The 17655-nt window shown below is 33.3% G+C and overlaps 1 protein-coding gene and 1 long non-coding RNA gene across 2 annotated transcripts in view; both read right to left on the bottom strand.

Annotated features, from left to right (window-relative positions):
- LOC143069520 (uncharacterized) overlaps positions 1–17655 on the bottom strand; it is a 384816-nt gene that overhangs the window by 133451 nt on the left and 233710 nt on the right. The gene's annotated exons all lie outside the window — the stretch shown is intronic.
- On the bottom strand, positions 1941–4406 carry LOC143066662 (uncharacterized). Its single transcript, XR_012975725.1, has 3 exons — positions 4217–4406; positions 3610–3798; positions 1941–2012 (listed from the first exon to the last, which is right to left on the bottom strand). It is a non-coding gene; the product is annotated as an uncharacterized LOC143066662 (long non-coding RNA).

Below are 17655 nucleotides of genomic sequence, written 5' to 3'. Positions count from 1 at the left end.
GGCGGAAGAAAAAAAAAAAAAATTCAGAGAACAATTGAAGGTCTTTCCATCCTTTTTGATATGAAAAGTTGTGAAACTAAGTTTAAAATGTCATTTCAATTGTCAAATGATAGCTCCTAGTAAGCTGATTCCAAAAATATATTGTTTCATTCATTTTTTTTTTAAATAAGGGAGATAATTTGTTACTTCCGGTTTGAAAAATGTTACTTCCGATTATATTTCAATATTTACTTGAAACCGATTCCAAAAATATTTGGTTCTATATACTTTTATATTAATAAAGTACAAAAAATAGCTACTTCCGGTTTACAAAAGGTCACTTCCGGTTGTTTTTTTTCAAGGTTAAATGGCTTGATACCTTTTTCTAAAAGTTGTATATCTTTATCATGTATACATATAGAATAAAAGCAAAGGTCAAAATATAGAACGTCAAATTAAGCTATGACCTTGAGATCAATTTCAAGGTCATAAACCAAGGACCTCAAATCAAAAGACCATAGGTCTTAATTATATTTAGTTAATGAGTTATATCACCAAACGCGTATTTTTTAATACAAGAGGGGAGAAAACTCCCTTTCACATTCAACGTACGCTTGCAATCAAAATTTACATCTTACGACATGTCGCAACTAACAATTTAGTAAAAATAATTTGTTGATATCTTATACAGTCTTTGGATATAAGTGAAAATAAGCCAAATTCAAATATTAAAATATGACCTTGACCTTTGACCTTGACCTAATTTTCATTTTTTGGGACGAAGGACCTCAAATCAAAAGATCCTAGGTCTCTATCACTTATGGTTTATAAGATAGAAATTCATATCACTTATATCAAATGCATAAGGGGAAATAACTCTCATATGGAGCGGTCATATCGCTTCGGTCAAAATAGGACAAATCATGCGAAGGATATAACGAGCAATTTTGTAAAATAAATTTGTCATAATCTTTTACGGTTGCGAAGGAGATGCGCTAACAAGGAAAACAGTGTTTGGGGAGATAACTCCTACAAAGAAAAGTATTTGTTTACGCAGGGTAAATTTCAAAAGCGCATAAACTGTTCGATATCATATACAAAATATCTAAGCGACATATTGCGAAACAAATGTTTATCGCAAGAACAAAATTAGGCGGAAGAAAAAAAAAATAATCAGAAGAAAAACAATAGGTCTTTCCACAGAAAAGTGGAAAGACCTAATAAGACCTAATTTAACAACTAAAAATGATTAACGACAGCACATGCCAATTTTTGAACACTTACCAACATTTCCCTTTACGACGACCAGCATAGATTCACCGTCAATAACATGATTAAATGCATCGTTAAACTCTGTAACTGCTTTTACCAGGGAAATAACACCACCTGACCTCTGATAAAATATTTAAATCAGTATATCAAAAATATCAGAAAGTTGTCTGAGGTATGATTACATTGTATTTGCATTATTACTCCTCACTTGTACAATAATGGTTTACTTTTACAAATTGTGTCTTGAATGTGAGAGTTGTATCATTGGCACTCATGCCACATCTTTTTATATATGCTAACGCTTTAACAACACATAAGTTATTCCCTTTTTAAGAGTTTTGTCTGTGTCAATATCTATATTATTTGGTAAACATTGAAGCTTTTATAAATATTCAAACATTTGATATCATTAAAATAACAGATAGTGAACGATTCAGATGTCGGAATATTGTATATTGAAATCAAGAAATGCAAGATGCAACAAACACATTTATAGCAAACAACTCTTCAATTGTCTGTAAATACGTTTATATAGTTATCTTCCCTTAACATCATAATCATTTATTAACTTACAAAATCAGAACACATATACAGTTGCTTAAGTATTAAACAAAATAATTGAAAAGATTAGATAAAGTGTGGTCATGCCTATCTTATCTTAATATGTTATTGTTTGGCAAAATGTTAACCTCATTTATAAGTTCTTCCCATGACTGATGGTTTCTTTCATCAAGTAAATTGTCGGATAGATTTCCAAAGATCTGAAGAAAAACAAATCATTATAATCTAAAATGTAAGATAAAGCTAACAGTGGTATACCATTGTATAATAGTCATACATTCATTTAACTGAAACAAATCCGGGTAACAACAAAAAAAAGAAAATAACATAACATCAGAAATACTGAACTGCTACAATTCCAAACGCCAACAGACATACAAACGAACTTGTTGATATTAACAACTGTCATATTCCTAACTTTGTAGAGGACATGTAACAAAAAAATTGTTAGCAAAACATGTCGCTTTTTTAATACAAATAAAGGCAACATACTTAGAACAGATAAATACATAAATACATAAAAGAGGGACGAAAGATACCAAAGGGACAGTCATACTCATAAATCTAAAACAAACTGACAACGCCATGGCTAAAAATGAAAAAGACAAACAGAAAAACAATAGTACACATGACACAACATAGAAAACTAAAGAATAAACAACACGAACCCCACCAAAAACTAGTGGTGATCTCAGGTGCTCCACATGTGGCACCCGTCGTGTTGCTTATGTGATTACAAATCCGGTAAATAGTCTAATTCGGTAGGTCACATAATATTATAGTACATAACGGCATGTAAACTACAGAATAACAACTGACACCAGCAAGTAATTTACGACAGTTATCGAGTATTTCACATTATTATTATGAGCTGTGCTTCACGCAAATGTATCAACGCCTCAAAAAGTGATGTCACAGGTAAATTTTCATAAATAGAATATAAAACTGGGATTAAGTTTGTAATGGTGTTTTTGTTTTAACCTTTCAAAGAAAATTTATATAGATTTATCATGTTTATTTCTTTTTAATAAAACTGTGTAAAAAATTGATCCTCTGAATAAAGTTACTTTAATCTAAAAGTCATATATATGGACTAGCTGATAATATATCTGAACTTTAACATAGAAAAATAAAAAAAGAATTTAAATCACAGACGATAAGACATAACACAATATGTAACGAGTCTTACAGTTGAAACATCCTAACTAAATAAAGTAATCATAGAAACCAGGATTCCAAGTTATATTTGCACTAGACGCGTGTTTTGTGTACACAAGTCTCATTAGTGACGCTCGAATGAAAATTGTTTAAAGCCAAAACAAGTACGAAGTTGAAGAGCATCGAGGAACAAAACTTCTTGATAGTGTTTACAAATACAGCTAACATAATTTATTCCTGAGGTAGAAAAGTCTGAGTAAGTCTGAGTATTTCAAAAATCCAAAGTTTTGTAAACAGTTCATTTACAATTATAACCATATCAATGATAATTCATGTCAACACTGAAGTGGTGACGACTGGGATGGTGATATCTTCGAGGAATAAATGCATGACTCTTGGATAAAGAGATACCTAGACACGTCTAATATCAATGCGAATTCACATGTAGGAGTTGTTAAACACTATGTTATTATATTGCAGAATATTAAATGCAAAGTTATCCCATATTCTATTGATTTACTATTATTTACATTTCGAAAATTCGAAAAAGAAAAGATAAACCTTACTTTTGTATCTTGTATCTTTACTGAGCTATGCAAAAATATTGCAGTCATAGTGTATGACTTTTAAGTAACTAACCTCTAGTTGAACATCTGAAAGTTCGTCTGTGTGGATTGTAACATGCTCGGCAATGTCATTAAGTACAGCTGATGATTTCAGCAGATCACCCGACCGTAATTCGTTATTATCTCTTGTTAGTTCTTCTAGTTTGTTCAGGATACTAGTGACAGAAGCAGTTTCATTTTGTCCAGACAATAGCTGGTCTGTCTAAAATGATTTGTTTTCACACTTGATAAAATAAGATGACTGCGTTTTAAGAAATATGTTACATACTAGGCATGCACATATGTACATGTGAGATGACCAACACCTCTTTAATAATATCTGGATGTTGATTGCAATAGAAATGTTGTCGTCAGTTTCAAATATAATCACTTATTATATACTAATGAATATGATTAAAACCACTAACACACATCCATATTAATTTGTATGTGTAAAATAACGTGGTAATTTGATATTAAAGTAATCTCAAATATTTATCTTATTGTTAAATTACAGCTACATTGTATGCTTTATTTTTTGTATGAAGTTTTTGACCAGGCCATGCCAGATTATTGTGTTCTTTATCTGCTATAAATATCGAAAATATACCACATGCAGTTAAAGTATATACAGGACTTACCTGTTCTTTGATTTGTTCAATTGATTTAAGTATACAGTTGCTGTAGTTCGGTTCTTGCCATTTGCCATCGCTACTGCAGTATCTTGAAGCATTACCCGTGTAGTTTCCAGTGCATGCTAAGGTAGCTAGTGTGCTCTCTGCTGTTTTGCTCCAATTACCATGAAATTTGTCCATATTTTCTACGCAGGGATTTGCTGATTCTACAATAGGTATTACTAAGTAAAATTATATTCAAATCTAAAATATGTGTATTAAACTACAGTTATGAAAATGTTTATTTTAAACATTATTGCAATAAAAAGATGTGACCATACAGGTGTATGATCTTCTTTACAGACCAGCAATATTCAATTTAAAAATATGAACAAGCAGTGTAGAAGAACAAAATGGAAAATATTACCGCATTTATTTTTGAAAGTGTACAGAACCCGGATTTGTTTTCGAAATGTACATATGCAAGCCAGGATTTGTTATCGTTTAATAGAGTTATGATTATGAACATCACATTAACTGATCGTTTATTAACAGCAAAGGTCTGAGAAGTGCTATAGCTGAAGAATGTAAATTAAAAATAAATCTTATTACTAACTCATATCCCCCAGAGCTTGTTGAGATAGCATCGATATTTCGATCTATTAAAAATAAATACAAAATGATCAGATCGCCTCTAAACGAAAACTATCCAATACTAACCAATTGCACAGCGGCGTACTTTTTGTTTATTCGATTAGAAAGAACAATTGTTACTAATGAAGGTAAACCCAGAAAAGTGCCTCGGACGCATGAAATCTGGAACGTGTTGTTTTGATTTTTTTTCAATGCAAATATACGAAATTTTTGTTTGACATTGAAGAAATATAAATCCGTATTTAAGTCCATGTCATTGGAACATAATCTTGTTAATCTCTTACCTGTACATGTAGCACCTGTCCAGTCAACAACACAGGAGCATGTTAGATTACCAGAACTGTCCTGACTACAAGATCCTCCATTTGAACAATAATCAGTATACAGACAAGCATTGTCTGTGAAAAAATGATGAATTATTTATCAAAACGTTTAAAACATGCAGATCTAATATTTTGGATTATCTATAGAATGATGAGTATTGCCTTGTATTTACTATGGTCATGATCATGTGAGTATGTTGACATTAATTATATGGTCATCACCTTATACGTATACCCATACATGAACCATTATGAGTATATAATCGATTGGTAATAAACGGGGCAGATGAGTATTTAGATCATAAAGGTATTTTTTCGAATACGTTCTGTCTTCCTTTGGTAGCAATACACAGTTAGGAAAAAAACTTAAAATTGACACTCATAATTTTTAAACACCCCCTTTCCCCTCCTGTCTAACAAAGAAGGCTTTATATGTGTGTTATGCATGTATATACTTGTAGAAAGAGAATCTTTCATAGATTTGATTTCTAATGGTCATAAGGGTGAAATATAATCCCTTTTGGGTGTAACCATGGCAACAATCTGCATTTCTTAGATACAAAATATAGCAAAAAAGGGGGGTGAACATGTCACAAAAGTCTCCAAAATTTGGTCTAAAGGAAAATTTCAATGAATTACAGTGATACCTTTCCTGAATCCATAGGTTTATATCTATCAAGTGGTCCAAAAAAAATCATATGTCTTCCTGCTCGTTTTTCCATAAAATTGAATTGAAAAGATCGAGCGCAAAATCTTTGTTGATAAACACTACAATAATTTATGGACCTATGAACGGTACGGATAGGAAAATACGGACTGTCAATCATTGAAATGGCCTATAAAACATGTTAAAATCAATCTAAATGTTCATATAAACCCACTAAGAAGGCTAAATTATTCTTCAATTACCTAAAAATCAATTTTATTGTACAAAAACTTTCATATTTAAAAAATTCAATGGGGCCATAATGCGAAACTAAACTTCTAACTGTGTATTGCTACCTTTGGAGCAACACAAAGGCTCGTTTTCCGGACAAAATGAACACAATGCACTAAATGTTTCGCAATAAAAAATAATCTATAACATGTACATTTACCCCTACTTTATTAAGTTGTGAGTGAAATTTATTGATATTGTTAATCGTCTGACAATCATTACCATAATCATGGTTTGTGTTTTAAGAAGTTCTCAATTGATGACTCAAGGGTCCTCCATACTTTTGGCAAAAGTAAGTAGTGATGTATAAGCAAATTTTTAACAGTCATTTATTATTTACGCGGATTATATACATATGGTCGGATTTATGTGTATTTACGTGGAGGTCAAATAATCAGTTAGGCAGAAACACTTATAAAGTATTATGGCTGTATCTTTATTTCTTTTTGTATTTAACCTTTCTAAAAGGTATTTCTTCAAGTTTCAAACATGTACATGTATTGTAATACTGCACGTTCCGGTTTTACAGCACTCAGCTGGTAACGCTAGTGGAAACCAGTACCGTGAAAATCAACTACAGTACTTCGGCACTAGATGAAGGGTTAATCTAGAAGTGTGCTGTTTAATTTTCTTTATGTAAAATTCCGTTATATTTACAATGATGCGTGAACTAAATAGACATAATAATTATAAAAGCATAGTAAAAATATGGGTACAGCAGTGCAATAAAAAACGAAACGACAATGCAACACACACAGCAACGAACTATAAGACAACAACTGCAATATTCCTGACTAGGTACAGGATATTTTAAACAACAAATGATAGGTTGAATCAGGTTTTGTGGCTAGCAAAACCGAACGCTTTTATGACTGTTTTGCCGAGTGTGAATTTGCATTGCTATAAGACGTGTCGCGGTACTTTTCCAGCCCAACTTCATTTATTTAGTTTTGCTTTTATATTTGTAATGGTGATCGAATGTTGTCAAATGTCTTTACGTTTGTAGTTGTAAACTTTATATATTCTGTTGTATTCGTGTGAAATAATAAAGATAATTGATCATCCAGTTCATTTACTAAATTTTAGTTTGGATCTACGAAATTTACACGGTATATTTAGTTTACAGATTATTTCAGGAGAAACACCGACATAACTAGATAATACTATTAATTATCTTATTATTAATACAATTTTATATTAATTGGTATTGTAATTTTCACTGTTAATAATAAATGTAAGATAGTAAAATCTAATCTGGAATTCCATACAAATTCTTAGGAACTTGTTTTCCAAATCAAATGTGACGTCATGTTGAGCCTTACACTGGGTTTTAGATAACATGACTGTGTATGTTTGTAATATGTCCGTTTTTATTATATAACTAGTCACCACTTCAGTATGATCATGTAGATCTATTATATAGTCATTTTATAAAATTTACTGTTTATAAAAGTATGAATTATTCTAAATTCTAAATAGTAATGATGTTCTTGTCCCAGGCGTATTGGTTACATTTAACAAATTCAAATGTGACGTCATTTGAGCCTTACACTGGGTTTTAGCCAACACGACTGTGAATTTTTGTAATGTATCCGGTTTTTTTTTCTATAGCTAGTCACCACTTCAGTTTAATTATGTTGATCTATTATATAGTCATTTTTTATTAAATCTACTGTTCGTAAAAGTATGAATTATTCTAAATTTTGAATAATAATGATCTTCTTGTCCCAGGCGTATTGGTTACATTTTGTTTTGGGACTTTTGGTCCTCAGTTTTCAACTTTATACTTGTTTGGGCCTCCAGACTTAGCGTCACTGGTTAGTCTTGCGTTGACGTGGTACACGTCTGGCGTATTACATTTTTAACTTGGTACATTTGTTGGCGATTATTCAATTGTTTTCTCTGTCTTATATTTTGTCTCATTTATTTGTGTTATAGTCCTGTCATGTAACATTTTCATTTGAATGTTTAAATTAACATTGTCATTAAAGCGGGATGTTTGTCATGCCACAAAACAAGGTTCAACCCACCATTTTATTTTAAAATGCCATGTACCAAGTCAGGAAAATTACCATTGTTATATTATAGTTCGTTTCTGTGTGTGTTACATTTTAATGTTGTGTTTCTGTTGTGTCGTAGGTCTCTTATATTTAATACGTTTCCCTCAGTTTTAGTTTGTAGCCCGGATTTGTTTTTTCTCTATCGATTTATGAATTTCCAACAGCGGTATACTACTGTTGCCTTTATTTATGGCAATGTTGTATATACCACTACAATGACAACACTACATGACATAAATACAGTACAAATAAATGCAAGAACATTCAGGACAGAGAAGTACCAAAAAAATAATACAATTTCGACATGCCAAGCACAGAATAACAGCGAACACGTAAAACAACATAGCAAAGCACTCAAAAGCAGCACAAGAGAACTACATTGTTGTCATGACACGGGTAATGATCATCACTTATTTTTGGTGATGGTATGATACTAAATCCTTAACGGGAAGGATTATGCTTGATATTAATATAATAAAGACATAATCTTTAAATCAGTTTAATTGAGGTCTGGAGCTGGAAAGTGAGTAATTGCTAGTAGTTCCATGTTTATTTATGCATCATTGTCATTTTGTTTACTAGTTTTTTGTTGTTACCTATTCTGACATTGGACTTCTTTTTTAAGGATTTGTACTGTGCGTATTGCTGTGTGTTTGTTTTTCTACATTTGCCTAAAGTATAGGGGAGGGTTGAAATCTCACTTAACATGTTAACTCTGTCGAAATCAGGATACCTCTGTTCTTTTTGTCTTGAAATATTTTTAATTTTAGTTTAATCATTTATTTTGGAGCTTAGAATGAACTCCATTTTCATTGAACTAGTACACATTTTTGTTTAGGGTCCACCTGAAGCACACTTGCGGATACGTGATTTTCTTGCTGTGTTGAAGACTCATTGGTGGACTTTGGCTGTTTCTTTGCTCTTTGGTCGGGTTATTGTCTCTTCGACACATTCCCTATTTTCATTCTCAATTCTTTTAAAAACCAATACATATTGTGATAAGTATTAATAACAGTTGATCAAATCAGATATTGATACCTATTCCACATATGCTATTCTCAACATGATCATGTGCACAAACAATACTTACAGGTACAATTATCAAAATCACTGGCATTTAGACTTGATAGTTGAACATTATTTTCCAAACAGGTTACATTTACACTTGAGAACGATTTTGATTTCAGCCAAGACCAAAAGGGAATGTAACAATCACAGTATAAATCTAGATACCTGTTCATAAAATAGATGATAAAATGTAAAATAATTATTAAATGTTAATATTGCTTTTTTTAATCTTGAAATTTTACAGTTATTTGAAGAAGAAAAATCAGATCCTAACGGGAAGAATCTCAAGCACCAATAAGAAAATCAATGAACAAATCGTATTAAACACGGAAGTTTTTTTGGGTGAATATATTACGGGAAACAATTTCATATTGTGATCAATATCTACAGAGTAAAAAGATAACAACATATTTACTTTTATATAAATCGTTGATCGATTGCTCTGAGAATTTCCAGACAACTTGTCTTTTTCTTAAGATCTAAGGCAGTATTTCATTTGTAGTCATGACGATTGAACAGCTCTTATTATATTACATATAGAAAAAAAAATTAATAAATACATTAATATCTAGACTTATTCACTAACAGAAATTTGCTTGTAGTTAATCAAGATCTATTCAGTGTACATTAATTTTTTCAATACATGTAGCTACAATTAACTTTACAAGTAACTTCTGGAAGGCATATCAGCATACTGGTTTGGTAGAAATCGATATGATTGCAACGAAAATGGGGCTATAGTGGTGCCGTAAGTGTGTATAGGAAAAACCATTCCACATCCAACTACAGGCTATTGTATTCCCTGGGTTGAGTGACGTCACCGTCTACCTTGATATTAACATGTGTTTTTGCTGTCTGCTATTCATACAGTGACAGCTTTATACTATAACCTGTTATCCGGCTCATACAGATTATTGCAGGTGGGTTTCATATTACACCTTTCATAATTACTTTCGTACCATATCGGCATGACAGTATAAAAGAAAGTTATTACATTATCCATAAGAAAAACAAACATTGTAATATGAAGATGCACCAGATAAAAAAATAGTTTTTTATAGTCGGAATGGTATTTGTGAATATTTCATTTAATGTAATCTCTGTGTTCAAATTTCCGTGTATATGATACACTCACGCTAAGGTCTATTCAAATTATTTTACACCAACACAGTTTATGAAGACGACGACAGAACGATACCAGAGACCTTACAATATGTCTCGGATATTTCCTTTGTTAATAGTTTCTTTTTAGAAATATAGTTTATTGAATAAACGACTCTGAACAAAACAGATCATATCATTTTCGATATTTCAGAATGTAACGTTACCAAGAGAACGATAAAAGCAGAATACTCATGACGTCATTATTGTCGTATACAAATTATTTTGAAATAGAATGGGAAATATAATTATACAAAATATTGACCGGAGTAATAGTATTTGACAATTTTGACCGGTAAACAGTCTATGGAAATGAACTAGTACAAATATAAATCTTTTTTATATAAAAAAAAAATTAAAAGGTATAATAAATCCTTACATCTATGAAAATATTTAACAAATAACTTTGCGAATTATATCATTGGTTTTGAACTATGCTTTCAGTTCAAGTTAAAAAGATGATATTTTTAGAATATGTTATAAATCTTATAAATGTACTTCATGATTATCATAATTAAAGTGTACAAAAGAAATATATTATTTTACTTACAGAGAACTTAAGTTGGTGTTATGTGCGAAAGTGTCACTCCTGACAAATCTCAATTTGTTTCCTCTCAAATCTCTGTAAAAAGTATACACGGTATATATCTGACAGTGTATGATTCTTAACAACACGTACTGATTTAGGTCATCCTGGTCGATTTTCTGACAAAAAGTAAAAAGACCGAACTGCAAGAAAAACTCAAAACGGAAAGTCTATTTTTAAATTGTAAAATCTAAAGCACAAACATATCAAATGGATGGAAAACGAATGTCATATTCTGGACATTTTTACATAAATTAATATAATCTGATTATAACCTATCATCAAATGTATATTCAACCACAAACACTTCAGGTGTGAAAAGATAAGAAAATCAGTAAAATGATATGCAATTGAACACATTTTATATTATAATAACCTATCTAACGTTAAGTCAATATTAAAATCATACGAAAACTTAAATTGAAAAAAAAAAATATGAGTATGTTTTTTATAACTAAACGGATAGTTTTTATTATATAACTTATGTACATATATTTTTTTTTCTTTAATACTTTAATTTGAAGAAGTTTACTTAATTGTATTTGCTTGCTTCTAGGAAGCAATTCGCCGACATATTTTCCGTATGCATAATGACCTAAGCGTAACCCTCCTCGTAAAAATCCGGTGATGGCAATACACAGGGATCTATCATTAAAATAAACAATTGTCTAATTTTACATGTTAAACACGGTCTCAATACCCATGCTTTTTGTTATTTGTTTACTATAAGGTGACAATCGGTAAACTTCGGCTTTAAAGCACGGCATTTAATGAGCAGCAATATTTAATAAATCATAACAGACAGAGAGCAAAAATAATTGACGATGATACGATATATTTGCGTAAAAAAGGAAAAAATCGTGCACAAAGGACTAATTTTATTATATATACATGCATTGGTTCAAGAATTGGATAAACATTTTTTTTTACCACTTACTCGTTTCATATGACTTTTATATTTTAAGTATAAAGTATAACATGTATAACAATATTACCTACGAAAAAAGAAAGGATTTTCTACATTCGAATTGTTACTTTGAAAGATATCAGTGTAAGTTAAACAGTTTGCATTACATCCTACTATGTACAAGGCTTTTATTTCATTTGGAAAACTAATGATAGAAGACAATGAACGAGACCGTGTTATTTTTCTTATCTATGCTATACTATCAGAAATGAAATACGATTGATCAATTTCTAAATAAGCTTAGGTAATGTCAAATAATCTGATATAAAGGGTATACCATCTTTTGACTCTGTTCCCGGCCATGATAATTACAAGTACAAGTGAATGTGTATGTAAGTGCAGAGGAGAGGCGAAAGATACCGAAAATACATTCAGAAATTCATAATTCAAAAATAAATTGACAACGCCATGGCTCAGAAATAAAAAGACCAACAGACAGACAAGTATAATGAAAACACAGAAAACTAAAGATTGAGAAACACGAACCCCGACCAAAACCTGATATGTTCCCATGTGTTCCTAAAGGGTAAGCTTATATTGATCGACATGTGTCAACCGTTGTGTTTTTCATCTTAGTACAAACTTGTTAATAAGTATAACTTGGTAGGTCACATTCGGGAAAAGGTGACCGGTTGTATATTTGTTGTAGTAACAACATTAGGGACATATCAGGTACCATCTGTGAAACGGTTACTCCATTACGACCAAACAACTCGTGAAGGCGACCTTAAATCTACGAAGGAATAATTTCTAGATCACCACTTTGAAACAAGAATATCGAATCAACTGGGAAATATATACTCCAGATGCAGTGTCTAATTGAATGTTGCTAGACAGAAATTGAAAATCCAAATAGGAATCAGAACACATCTCTTTTATCGTAAAGTTTTGTTTTCTACCGAAGCTAACTGTCAATGCAAAGATGTAATTAAAGATACGAGACAGACTGAACTCTATCTGTTGTATCAGCATGATCTCAATTCCAATGGGATAAATACGTTCAACATACATACATGTAGAGAAAACTCGAGGGTGTTGAAGTAGTATCTCGATATCGAGAACATTCTCGTTTGATCAATGTATGATTACCTCTGATGAGTAGAATTCGGTTGATTCGAATACTCGAATAAGTCGAGTAGATTTAATGTAAATTGACCACAATGTCACGAAGTTCGAAAGTAATAATTTTTGGAAGATGAAGATCTTAGGATAAGCACTTAAATCAAATGTATTTCTTATGTAACCGAATCATCTTCAAAAAGATTCAAGCTTAGTAAAGATATTTGTTTGCATAACAATTACAAATTGACATGTCGACGGTCACCGGTAATTAACAATTGTGTTGATCGTTCAAGTGGAATGTTTATGTGTGGAACATATCTCACCTGACATAATACGAATATAAACGACCCAAACTGAGAGTAAACATATCTTTAGTATTACATTTAGTCAATTACGTAAAATAAAAGGATAAAGACATTTATGATTAATTTAATCGTATGTAAAGAATGCGATCTCATTCGTTTACCGATTGATTTTATAATTTATTGTAACCTTTATGAATATTTGTGTGTACTATTCTTTTTTTGCTTTTTTGTGTTATATCAACACATAGTTGAAAATATCTAGTTTACATTGATCTAATACCATATTTTGCATTCCAAAATGATCACGACACACTCGACCTTCGATTAATGGGACTTCGGGGAAGTCGAATACTTTGAATCATTTAGTGAACGAATATCATCTATATAGCGAAAAATAAATCTGAAAGATACTGCTTAATTCTTTTCTTTCTTTCTAAGAAGTCTCTGTATGAATTCAGCCACGAATAACACAAAAAGGTTGGCCACTCAAGAGACACAGTTGGCTAACATGGGAATGTCGAGTTTTTTGTTTTTCCTCTAAACGTAATAAATAGGTTGTAAATTAAGAAATCATGCATCTTGAGAAGTTCAGTTACAGAGACTTTGTACTTTGAATCCGAGTACATTTTACAAATTAATCGCTCAATAAGCAAGATGTTTGTATTTACGTTAACCATTTTTTTATGAAAGAAAACTTGATCAACTCTTCCAATTTGTCTTATAGTTTGGAATTTGGGAAACTTGTTAAAAGTAAAGAAAATTCAAATGTTTAAATACTGTTGCAAGATGAACGAGTCTTAACTTGTATATACTCTAAAAGATCTTTGGAATTGTTCAGTATCCACATCTGATTCCAGTCACCTATAGAGTAGATAGTTTCACAATAACTTTGAAGCCTGACTTTAATTGCTGATAAAATTGATATTAATAATTAAGAAAGACGTTTGAATTGGTGAATCACTTAGAAGACCCAGCAGTTTAACGTTGTTTTTAAGGATGTTGATATAGATTAAATATCCAATACAGTGATGAAAGATACAGTTTTTTTTTTGTCTTTGGTTAAAATTCTTAAGGAATTTAGAACAAATCTATGATTATTCAGGATTTACTCTTTAGTAAGTGTCGTGGGGGTATATGTTGAGTTTCCAAGTGAATTGATGTAATCCAATTAACGCACCAAAACAATGTTGCTAGGGGTTTTCTCTACTTGGACAACAACATATTCGTTAAGGAGGTAGCATACGTGTTTTGTAACATTTACATCTTTAAAAATTGATATGGCATTGTTTATAGTACTTATAGTAGACCCATTAAGTTTCTTTGTATCGGAAAGAGTATCCACGCTCAAATACACAATTGTAACATTAAATGCGTTTTTTTCTTTTTACTTGGGATCAGAAAAGTGTTTATTAAAAAAATAAAAGAGACATCGAGAAGAACGCAATATTGATCTAGCTGTTAAGATTAATCTTGATTTCCTGTTTTTAACATAGAATGAAGGATTTACAAATCGTGTTATATACATTACGTCTATAAATAAACTCATCATAGATACCAGGACTAAATTTTATATATACGTAAGACGCCCGTTTCGTCTACAAAAGACTCATCAGTGACGTTCGAATCCAAAGAAATTAAAAAGGCCAAATAAAGTACGAAGTTGAAGAGCATTGAGGATCAAAATTCCTAAAAGGTTTGCCAAATACAGCTAAGGTAATCCACGCCTGAGTATTGCTGTGATCCCGTGTATATCTCAAGACCGATATATACTTAAGATGGTCGTTCCTGCAGTCAGGAACGGCCGATTGCTCTTCTAGTATGATTTAGACGTCTGCATTAGCCATTAGTTCAACTGGAAGAGGATGGTTTCTGGGTAGTGCTTCGGACATCTCTAGATGGTCTGTCTGATGACCTAAAACTAACTCTCCGAATACTACCCCCCCCCCCCGTTTTATTAATAACGCCTCCTCTACTGAGGGGGGCCCTGTGATTTCCGCCCAAAATCAATGAAATACGGAAATAATACCAAATTAAGAGAAAATACGCATCAATAATAAAAAGGATATACCCTATCCCCTTAACAATTTTTAAAAAGTATAAAACCTATCCCCCAAAACGGACCCTTTGTATCCATGGTCTACTGATTAACTAAAAGATAGTACAATAGGTTCCCAACAAATTGGGAACCCAGACAACTGTGAATTGTTCTTGTCTAGATCGTATGCTATCTCTTCCCCGTCTTTATACAAACTAGAACCGGGTCATTCAGTGGCTGCTTGTCCACTATATAGTTGGACCCAGGAGGTTATGCTGATCCATTCTCTGTCGTGAAGAGTCTGGTCTCATTTTCCCTCACTTGCACTGTATTTATACTTTTGTTTAGGTAGGAAATTACAGGTTCCCACTGTCCTCTGTTGGGACCCGATCTAACTGTGCTCACACAAAAGACTGAAGCTCCAATCCCAAAGCAGGGCTTTCTGGATTAATGTGTACAGATTCCTGGTTGACAGAATATTTTAAAGTTATAACTTTTTCATTGTTGAGAGGACTGTTGCTTTCTGTTGCGGCTTTTCTGTCAGTTTCTCTCGTTGAGGAAGAGTCCCCAAAAGTGAGGGATGTATGACTGTTCTCAGTATTGTCAGTTATTCCTCCGTCAACAACAGGAGTAGGAAAAACTGTGACTATCTTCTCATCACTGGCCCCTTCTATTTGTATATGCCTCACCGTCTGAGGTGGGGTTCCAACTTTCTTGGGCCTCCTCATCACTTGTCAGTTGTCTCTGTTGTGGCAGCAACCTTTTGAATGCTACTGTTATTCTCAACTGCCAAAATAGCTCCTATGGGTTTCCTCATAATATTGGCTACTGAACCCTCCTGGTCGCCTGTAAGCAATGCTGCAGTAACTAAGTTGCCTTTGGACACCTCGTATTTCTCTACTTATGGTATGACTGGGATATCCACCATCAAGAAATACCCCTGGTTGGCCCTTATTTTCCAGCAACCACTGTATGGGTCCTTTATTAAAGTAAACCTCCTGTCCACGTCAACCTTGATCAGTTTATGAATATCCTGTAGAGAGTACCCGGCAAAGCCTGGGTCCCTTTTAAGGATTTCCTCAACCAACAAAAACCCACCTGGGAGAAGGATGTGGTCCAATTCCAGTGCACCATGCCTCAATATGTTTGCAAGACATTTCAATAAGTAGCAGTCCAATCTGCCTGAAGGAGTTGCCTCTATGTCAGAATTGGAGCACTGCTTTGACTCAATCTCTGCGTAAACTTTCACCGACACTCTGGGTTCTCTGTTTCCCTGTCTGTCCCTGTCACATACATGAACTACCTCTGGGCCCACTATAGCTACCTCCGTTACTCTGCCTTGGGGTACAGACTCAACTATTGAGGCCCTCTCAAGGGCAATGGTATCCCTTACATGGGGCCCTGGTACTCAATGAAGGTCTCATGGTGGTTTCCATACTGCCCATCAGTTACCTGTCCAACCTCACGCCTATTTGGCTTACCATATATTGCCTGTGTGTTATGTTGGAATAGCCGTATTTTATCTATGGCCGCCTAAATACTTTGGTTAGAAATTTGCACTCCAAACTGTTTGTTTTCAATGCCCTGGCACAGTCGCATTACGGCTTGCTCGTACATGTAATCGTCAGGAAGGTTTCTAAATGCCCTGGTTGCCAAGGACAACACCCGATCAGACCAGTCCTCGAGAGACTCCTCAGGGGCTTGCCGGGCAGTATCAGGGAGCGCCTTGAAACCAAAACGCTTGTGTAGCTTCTTCACAAGCTCCCTAAAACTGACCTCCTGGTTTCTTTCTGTTATGAGGGCATACTACTCACTGAATTTTCCCTCAAGACACCAGAAAAGTTGGTTCTTGCATTCCTGTGGACCCCATTCACAAACCTCTGCATACCTTGCAAATTTTGTGAAAAAGGCCTGCCAGTTGCTCTTCCCGTCATACTTAATATTTTTTTGGGCATTGGTTAACTTTAGAGACGCCACCTAAAGTTCCTCGTGCCCCACCTCCGTTGTCAGGTCTCCTTGTGTTTTCCATAGGCCTATCCTCATTATATGGTACTGGGTAGGCCTGTTGTCCATAGCCCACCCCTGCGGTGACCCCTTGTGGGGGCACCGCTGTATATCCTTGATTATACTGGTTCTTTGGTTGCCTATCCCCATAGTCATGAGAAGGGGTCTGCCTTGTGTCCGCACCCCTATTGTCTTGCCTCTTGCCATACCTACTGCATCTCATACTGTCCCCCACCAGTGTAAGCTGGTTGGGTACAGGGTGCTGACCCCTGACCTGTATATTTGCTTGCATGACCCATGGGAT

The sequence above is a fragment of the Mytilus galloprovincialis genome, chromosome 3 (genome assembly GCF_965363235.1).
Source record: "Mytilus galloprovincialis chromosome 3, xbMytGall1.hap1.1, whole genome shotgun sequence".
In the NCBI taxonomy this organism is placed as follows: Eukaryota; Metazoa; Mollusca; class Bivalvia; order Mytilida; family Mytilidae; genus Mytilus; species Mytilus galloprovincialis.
This window is presented reverse-complemented; position numbering and strand designations above follow the sequence as displayed.